The sequence below is a fragment of the Gymnoscopelus braueri genome (assembly GCF_963280865.1).
Source record: "Gymnoscopelus braueri genome assembly, chromosome: 20".
NCBI lineage: Eukaryota > Metazoa > Chordata > Actinopteri > Myctophiformes > Myctophidae > Gymnoscopelus > Gymnoscopelus braueri.
This window is the reverse complement of record NC_137622.1, coordinates 27,328,630-27,338,094: the sequence shown is the minus strand read 5'-3', so window position 1 is coordinate 27,338,094 and position 9,465 is coordinate 27,328,630. Positions and strand designations below refer to the sequence as shown.

Genomic DNA, 9,465 nt, shown 5'->3' with positions numbered 1-9,465 from the left:
CATATTTATTGGTCAGCTATAAAAGCAACTTTCCATTTCTTTCACTCCTGTCCCACCTCTCCATGACACCCTCTCTCTCCCTCTCTCTCTCTCTCTCTCTGCTTGTAGGTGTAAAACGAGCTGCGCTGTTCAACTTCCTAGAGCATGTGCAGAGAATATATATTAGTTCAATAAAAAGCAAAAGCGCTTGGCCCACGCCGTATAGCCTACAGACGACGGACTATAAATATTTAATGCCTCCCAGCAGCCATTGTTGTTTTTTTCCCTTTTATTTTTGCTGAAGGCAGCTCAATTGCAGAAGAGGCGATCCAACATAATTCTGAATATTATTCATATCATAATTTGTAGACTACCCCCTCCTCTCTCTCTCTCTCTCTCTCTCTCTCTCTCTCTCTCTCTCTCTCTCTCTCTCTCTCTCTCTCTCTCGCGCTCACTCTCTCTCTCTCACGCTCACACACTCAGTTGGTCTCTCCTACTTGCCCCCCCCCCCCCTCTTTCGCTTGTTTGACAGATTCTTGCCATTTTTTGCAGCAATGAATCAATTTGGTCTCTTGCGCCGTGGAACTGAGGTGTCACTTAGTGGTGGCCCATCAGCACAAATTGGGCACAGAGAAAGAAAAGAGTGTTAGGTAAAGTGAGGAACACAGGGCCAAGACAATCCCCCAGGTACCCATGTTGTACGGCCCTCCTAAGGCCCAATAATGTAGCATATAACTACTGTAACCACCGATACACATGCATGCCTTTTCCCCCTCTAAAAAGTGCTGTGGCGTGCCTGATTTATCCTACTTCATTAGTTCCAGTTGGCCTTCCAGGTATGCCGCAGTGGGGAGGTGCTGGCATGGTGATGATGATGTTGGGTGTGCAGATAAACGTTTCTGGCGCAGTTGACCAGTTAATTGAGAAACACGTTGTCGTTGAAGTGCATTGGAAATTGCTGTTGAAGTTGCAAAGCACCACCCTGCTCTTAATGAGCAGGGTGGTGCTTTGCATTTTTTTCCCTCTGCCATCGCTGGCATGTGAATGTATGCGTGAATGTAATGAAAGCGCATTGGAGAAAGGTGCTATATAATTGCACCTTTTACAACTTTTATTTACAGCTAATTCTGTGTGTAATAGACACCTAAATGTGGTGAATATTAACAGCCATTTTCTATAGTGTCGGATTCTTGATGTAATGATTACATCAAGAATCCGACACTATAGAAAACTGTATGAAATATAAAGACATATATTAGACAAACTATATAGTTTAACAGTATCCACTGTGCAGACTACGTTTAAAGAAATCTCTTCATGCACCGGTTAACAGATCGGATGTGTGTTATCTACTGGACCTGAACTTGACAAAAACATATTCAGTTAAATATATAATTGTCCATGTGAAAGGACTGAGTGAGGACAGAGGCTATTTACCCAAATGGCTGTTATAACTTATATAATATAAAACTGGTGAAGCCAGTAAAACAATTAATGAATTCAGTAAAAGTTCCTTAGTTCATCAGAATTGAAATCCATGTCCTCATCATAAATTGAAATGTCCCTGCCCTTTAGTGCCACCTGTCAACTACAGTATGTCTGACTTGTTCTGTTTTGGGAAGGTGGGGTAGACTTACTTAGGATTAGGGGTAGAGCAACATGTTTTATTAAATTTCTGAGAGCATCGTGTCTTATTAAAGTTCTGGCAGGCAGATAAATGAAACACTGCCAAGGGCATGATGATGTCACTGTCCTCGATTGACATAACTTTTACCCAGGCCCTTCTCACAGTTCATACTGGAATACAGGATTTTTCTTTAAAACTTGAGACAGCTATGATGCTGTGTTTGGGCATCATTTACAGCAACATTTTGAGGGTTATTTGAAATCTTAGAGTCTAAACATTTACCCCCTCTCAAAGTTAAATAGTTAACAATCAACTATCAGGATTTTTCTCTGTATATTGGGCTTTTAGCTACATATTTCTGAAACTGAAGTATAGTTAGTTGGTTTGAACGAAACCAAAACTGAGGGAGAGTAAACATGTTTAGTTGCCCTCTATGCAGCCGGGCTCATGCTAGCGTCTTCATTACCCCGTTCCAGAGTCAGTGCTCAGTCGCCAGACTTGGAGCATGATCCAATGGCAATTTAACTCAGCAGGAGTTAAGTTGCAGGAGGAAGAGAGATTCAAATACTAACACGACACTAGAGAAAGTTCCAGGTCCGATGACTGAGGATAGAAGTTATATAGTGGGTTCGAGATGAGATGAGATGAGATGAGATGAGACGATATTGATCCCCGGAGGGAAATTCAGGTACCATAGAAGAAAGTAGCAGTAAAAATAAAACACAGGAGAGGTACAGGTAAGAGTATTAAGTCAAGAAATAGACTGAAATAGAAATAAAGATACTGAGGATGCACTGTATACTCGGTCATCATCTTGCCTTGTCTGTTGTTAACTTATCCGAAGGCATTTCCAATAATTAAAAATGTTGAATTTTTATTGTACCATCAAGGATTAAGCTTTAACCTGGATTAAATAAAGGTTTATGTATTAATGCAAAAATGTTAAACCTTGTTTAAAAATAATCAGGTTTACCTTTAAACGATCCTTTCAAACTTGGTTTTATGTTTCACAGTAAACTCAATAAATGTTAACCCTGTTGCTCTATTATTTTAAACTCAGATCCAAATTTCAGTTAGGGATACATTTTAAAGTTGCAGTTGAGATGGTTTAAATTGACAAAATGTGTTTCAACAAGGACTCTGTAATGAGTCTTTATTTTTCACTGCACTTGTTAATTGTGCTTTTTATTCTATTTTATTTCATGTCTTTTGTTTTATGTAAAGCATTTTATAATCCTCTTGTAATCTGCTTTCTGAACAGTTTGTAATATTAGTTATTATTTTATAATAATAATAATAATTATTATTATTATTATCATCTGCCAAAAACAACAACATTTTAATGGGATTTTTTCTTTAGAGTATATGGTAGAATCATTGCTGAGACTTTATGTTGTCTTTAATGTCTTCCTGCAAGGCACAGCTCTCATTTCATGATAAACATTCTGAATGTTTAGAGATATTAAGCATTTATTTGTGTATCAACAACCAGATTATCTTTACTACGGGATTACATTACATTCATATTGAAGTAGATATTTGAATAGCCAAGAAGAAAGCATTGGTTTTACATCTATCTGAGACATTCACATTTAATTACGATATTACGTTTTTTATGTTGGGCATTATACTGTATAATAATTATACTTACTGTAAATTACCTTTTAATGCATAGAGAAATAGTACAAATTGCTGTATATAATGTAGCTCATGCTGTCAATTTAACCATTGACTACATTACAGTGCACAGTAAAATCCTCAGTGTTAATTTAACTCTGAGTGTAAAGATTTTTACACTCTCAGAGTTAAATTGAAACTGATGATTGTTCTGTGTAAGACTGTGGTCAGTTAACAGCACGTCTGTGGGCCACAGCCAATCATTTTTGCTTCCTTCTGCTTTGCCGCTGTTGTCACCTACTGTACTTTAAATGGAGAGGGATAATTTCAGACACTCTCACCTCTTTAGGATGGAAGACTTGTTTTGCTCAACCTTGTGTGTGTGCGTGCGTGTGTGTTCGTGCCTGTCACTGCTTGTATATAGAGAGACTGTTTGCACATGCATACGCGTGAGACTCTGAGATATGGAAGGGTTTTTATTAGTGGTGTGTGTGTGTGTGTGTGTGTGTGTGTGTGTGTGTGTGTGTGTGTGTGTGTGTGTGTGTGTGTGTGTGTGTGTGTGTGTGTGTGTGTGTGTGTGTGTGTGTGTGTGTGTGTGTGTGTGTGTGTGTGTGTGTGTGTGTGTGTTTGAGAGTGTGTGTGTGTGTGTGTGTGTGTGTGTGTGTGTGTGTGTGTGTGTGTGTGTGTGTGTGTGTGTGTGTGTGTGTGTGTGTGTGTGTGTGTGTGTGTGTGTGAGAGAGAGAAAATACATATTGTTTAAATATGAGTTTAAGCGGTGATCTGCATGCAAATGGGTCTATTTGTTTAATGTGTTCTGTGTTTGTGTCCTTGCGACTGGATGTGCATATAATTCATATCTTTATTCAGAATGTAGCATATATGCGCATCTGTGTACGTTTAATGTGTGTGTGTGTGTGTGTGTGTGTGTGTGTGTGTGTGTGTGTGTGTGTGTGTGTGTGTGTGTGTGTGTGTGTGTGTGTGTGTGTGTGTGTGTGTGTGTGTGTGTGTGTGTGTGTGTGTTTTGTGTGTGTGTGTGTGTGTGTGTGTGTGTGTGTGTGTGTGTGTGTGTGTGTGCTTGCGCACACGCGCGCGCGTGACCGCCTGCTTGCGTGCAGCGTGCTTGCGTGCAGCGTGCTTGCGTGCGTCCCAGTGACTACTCTGTTATTCAAACTCATAGTAAGGCAAATCATTCCAGGGCTACAGTACGGTGTGACTCATACTGCTGGCCTTACTTTCCCTGACAGTTAATGAGCTGTCCCTCTTTCTGGCTCTAATACTAGCTCTCTCACTCACTCTCTCTCCCCCCTCTCTCTCTCTCTCTCTCTCTCTCTCTCTCTCTCTGTTTTCTGCTGCATCTCCATTTTCTGGCTTTATTGAAAAGCTATAAAGCGAACATTCTCATTCCCTCTCTCTCTCTTTCTCCCTCTCTGCCTCTCTCTCTCCCCTTCATTGGATGGCTATAAAGTGAACTGCCGTGAAGAAAGGAGGGACGGGGGGGAAGGGGGGCGACATTAGCCTTCTCTCCCCAGCCTTGCGTCACACACCGCAAGGGACGTCAAGAAAAGACAAATTATTACATCCCCCCGCTCGCCTCCCACCTATTGTGCAGCTACAGAGAGAGAGAGAGACGTGGGACCATAACACAGTAGGGAACTATGTTAAAGGAGTAGTTCACCCCAAAATGACTTATTCTCTATCAATCACACACCCCACGAAGCCTTGAATTCATGGAGATATTCTAGTTTTTGTCACATTCCTGAGCCAATAATTTGATGACCGGGTTATCGGTCAGTAGGAGACTCAGTAGGAGACTCAATTCCGCTGGTCATCAAATTATTGGCTTAGGAATGCGACAAAACAATAAAGTCTCCATGAATTCAAGGCTTCATAGGGTGTGTAATTGATAGAAAATAAGATTTATTTTTGGGTGAACTACTCCTTTAAGTCTAAAAACGGTTACACACTAAATGCTGATCAGGCTTCGGGATGGGTTAGAATTATCACAGGCACGAGGTCATTTTTTCCCACAGCAGGGTTAGGCTGGAAATGAAGCTAACGTCTCAATTAATGCAGACTGACTGTGGTCTGGATTTTGGAAATCCGCAGCTGGGCTTGGAAATCTTTTGTTATATAACTATTATTAATCTACTGTGTGACGGGGCATTCTTTCTCAGCCATTTCATTATTGATAGGCCATTAAAACCTGCACAAATCCATACCACTTTCAAGTAGATTTTTCCCATGCGATTGAGATTTTGGAAATCTTTTTCATAAAACCTTCCATTTGTAAAGAGTTTTTGGGGGAATAGAGCCTGATTTATGCGTCGTCATATGACAGTGTATAAATTAAGCATAACTCTGCGGTCCGTTTGAGTTTGAGTTCCTATGTCGAGTTGATGCAAGTGAAAGCGAATTAAGTCATTCAGTCCCCTATAGTCCTTGTGTACAGCGGCGGTTATTGCAGCTCCATTTGCTGAGACAGAGAATGTCACAGCCTGTAATAATATTGATTGTTTGAAAATGTCACACACACACCCTCGCATGTCTATATACAGTATACGTAGGTGGGAGTATTTTCATTGAAATAAATACCAGCAAAGGCCCACAATCTGCTGAAGATATGTTCAGCCAACAGTCTCACTTTACAGTGCCTGGCTGTATTGTGTGTAATGTAGTGTAGCCAGTCATTCACTGTATTCAGTGTCCAGCCACACAGTTATATTGTTATTACAGCATTGGATAGTGTTATAGTGTTACATATCACATGATTATGTGTATAATTTTCTTCAATATCCCTGGGTATAACCTTTAAAACATAAATGTAATCCATAGGAAGGATGTAGGATGATGTTGTGACATTTTCGCGTTTCAACCAATCCGTTATTAAATTGGAACTTGAAGGATAGGTTCACTATTTTAAATATATATATACGGTATATGTTATTTTTTTCTAGTTAGGCACTATTTGTGTTTTTGGTGCTGAATGCTGTGATTGTAGCAAATCCAGGGCAAAGTCTCACTGATTTTGTTGCTGTTGGGCAGAAACCTTCTATCTCTTTTTGGTTGTTAATTAATGGCCTACATTACTTCATCGTACAAAAGTCACACAAAAGTAGTGAAAATAGCAGATCCACAAGCTCACAATGCGTCGCGAGGCAACGCATTGTGAGCTTGTAGATCGGCTATTTTCACTATTTTAAAATGTTTTTAAAATAATAATTTAAAAAAGGAATGGTTTTTGGACGTACATGGTTTCCACCCAACAGCAACGATTTGTTAAGTGTTGCGAAACTTATCAGCCGCTGGGGTTGCCAGTGGCAGCGACAGAGAGCGCCCTCCTCTGCCAGCTACCCGCCCGCAAACATGGCCAATCGTGTTCACTGAAGTGCCTGGCCAAGCCAGAGGCACCGTGGAGGGATAGAACCTCAGTCTCCATGGTGGTGGGCAGGAACTTTACCCCGCGGCACCCAGATGCCCCCCTTCCATCAGGGTTTGTTGACTTTATTCTGCACTTCTGCATACGACTTTTGCACCCTACAACTTTGAGATTCCATGCTCTTCAGAAGTTTAATGCAAAAGTCGTTTCCTGTTTTTGAAAAGGACACTTATTATGTTTTTGAAGGCCTAAACAATAGCTTCATCATCAGCATGGTAAATGTCTTTATTAAATACTGCTATGCGCGTAAATGATGATAATCAACATTTTAATAAACTGGGTGAGTTATTTTGTCCAATAGACAATGGAGAACTTCTCATCATTTTCTGATTATTGTGATAATTATTTTTTCTTGTTTTTCTTTATGATTAGTTATTTATTGTGTGTTGAGTTCTATTTTGTTTGCAATGATGGTTTTTATTTGTGATTGCTTTTTATGCGGACCCCAGGAAGACTAGCTGGTTTCTACAGCTAATGAGGATCCTTAATAAAAAATTAAGCTCAGACCAAATGTGTTCCAATAGGTAGTTCCAATTCGACCGTGACATAATGTTCAATATTCAAGAATTATGGTTTCATAGTGGAAACAAATACATAATAAATACAAATTAATACACTGGAGCAGTGGTTATTAATGTTTTTCATGTCAAGGACCCCCAAATTAATATGTATTTGGAGGACCTATGAAAATATTTTTTGCCAGGGACAAAAATACAAACAAAAAAAATCACATTTGTTCAAGATTTTTTTCCAAATAGCCGATGTATACAGCATATACTGTAGGTTTAAATTGGTTAAACAGATTTTGATGCTACAGTATGTTAACTAACTGGAGAACAGGGCCTGTGACCGGGGGCAGACCCAGTTCATGTAACTCTAACTAGATGATTGAGTTCCATCATTCAAACGCACTACTTAGAATGACAGCCAACCTTATTTGATTATAAGAATCCATCTTTTGATTACTCTGGCCTCCTCTCCTCATGCCATCATGTGAGTGAGTAATCTATGGTCCACTTTAATTAGATGCTGTATATGTAAGTCACGTATGGGGCGAGTAGCCCTGGGCTAGTTTTAATGATTTCTTCGTCTTAACAGTACATCTTTGTCCCCGTTGTTTTTTTTTAAGTTTGTGGTTTAACTGTGTGTGTGTGCGTGTGTGTGTGTGTGTTAGAGAGAGGAGGGGGCACTCTGAGAGGATATGTCTCTTCAGTGGCCTCCAGCAGTTCAGAGCGTACGACAGGAAGAGTAATTGGCCATCAAAATAATCCATAGCCCTTCCTTCATCCACAGCTCCCCGCTGGCTATGAGAATTAGAGACATTAAACACAACGATGTTTGTCTTCCCGTATACAGTATGTTTGTGTTTTTTTTTGGCATTCGCGGAATGTGTGTGTAATTATGTAAATCTGACTGTATGGATTCACGTGCGTGTTTGTGTATGTTTTTGTGTATGTGTGCGTGGCAGAACTTTGACCATAAGTGACGCTACCTTTTATGAAGCCATGACTTTCGCTTGACGGAGTGTAACACAGAATCGTCATTATGATCAAGGCTCATGATGACAAACTTTGTCATGAACATCTGCCTTTGTTGCCTATTTAGATACAGTAGATGTATGTTATTTGCTTGTTCACAGATTCTAAGTGTACTATTTAGATAGTTATACTTTGTTTGCTTTTTCACCAATACTAGGTATGCTATTTAGATGCCTGATTTAATGTCTACCTGCCGTTCTAGTTACTTTGTAGACTCTATTTGACACTCTATTTACTCGACCACTTACCCTGATGTTGGTTGACTAGAGGTCATGCTGTTTACTGTCCTTGCATTTTGTAAGTCAATCTTGTAAAAAGGGTCTGCTAGTAAAAGCCTAAATTGTAATTGTATTGTCTTCCAGGCTCCCCGAATTACCTCACACCCATAGGGAAAACTGCTTTTACATGTAATGCTCTCACACAGGAAATAATCCTGTGTGAGGATTCTCGTATATCCTCACTTATATCCTTGGGACAGTTTAAATCTATGATGTTTCATGTGTGATGTGACTTTTTGTTATTTTCAATGCATTTGTTTTTTTGTTTAGTTTTTTTACTCTCTGCTTGTTTAGATATGGTTTGTAATCTCAGCACCATTTAAAAGATGGTTTAGCCCTCAAAGTGTCCTTTGAGAATTAAATAAAGGTTTAAACTTCTTCTACTTTTAATAGCAATAATAATGTATGTCTTGCCCACATGTTGCTGAGCTCTTGTAGTCCAGTGGCAGAAATGAAACGATCAATGCCACCCCAAAGGATTTTTTTTCTCCATACGTTCCGCTTTTTAAATGGAGAAAATTACAGCTCTGTGGTCTGATCCCGCACAAGGCAGGCCTTGCCTGGCATCAAACCAACGTACTGAACAACCTACAAGCCATGTACCCCCCCCCCCCGACACCATCACCACCATCACCATCACTACCCTCACCCCGGAGGAGAGGGATGTTACTCAATATGATTTAGCCTTTCAGAGCTCAATATCAGTCTGTCTACTCCTGAAGGAGATGGGAGTTGGACCTGTTCTCTGGATGTCCTCTACACTTCTTCCTCATTGGAAGTCAACTCCAGTTGCAGGGTAATCGCATTTGTGTTTGTACAAGCAGGTAATACAGAGGAGGGTTTTCAGTGGACCTCGACAAACCTCCGGCGCCATCTATTTGCTTTGACCTTGCCAACCTTGAGTGCACATTTTCATTTCTTTGGGTCTCGGGAAGGGGTGGGGGGAGGCGGGGGGGGGGTGTTTGATACTTTTGAGGGTCTCCTTTTACC

General features: G+C 40.2%; 1 protein-coding gene across 1 annotated transcript in view; it reads left to right on the top strand.

Annotated features, from left to right (window-relative positions):
* The window catches only part of glra1 (glycine receptor, alpha 1), a gene marked incomplete at its 3' end in the record, with an annotated part of 119,265 nt that overhangs the window by 36,280 nt on the left and 73,520 nt on the right, over positions 1-9,465 (top strand). The window lies entirely within an intron of this gene.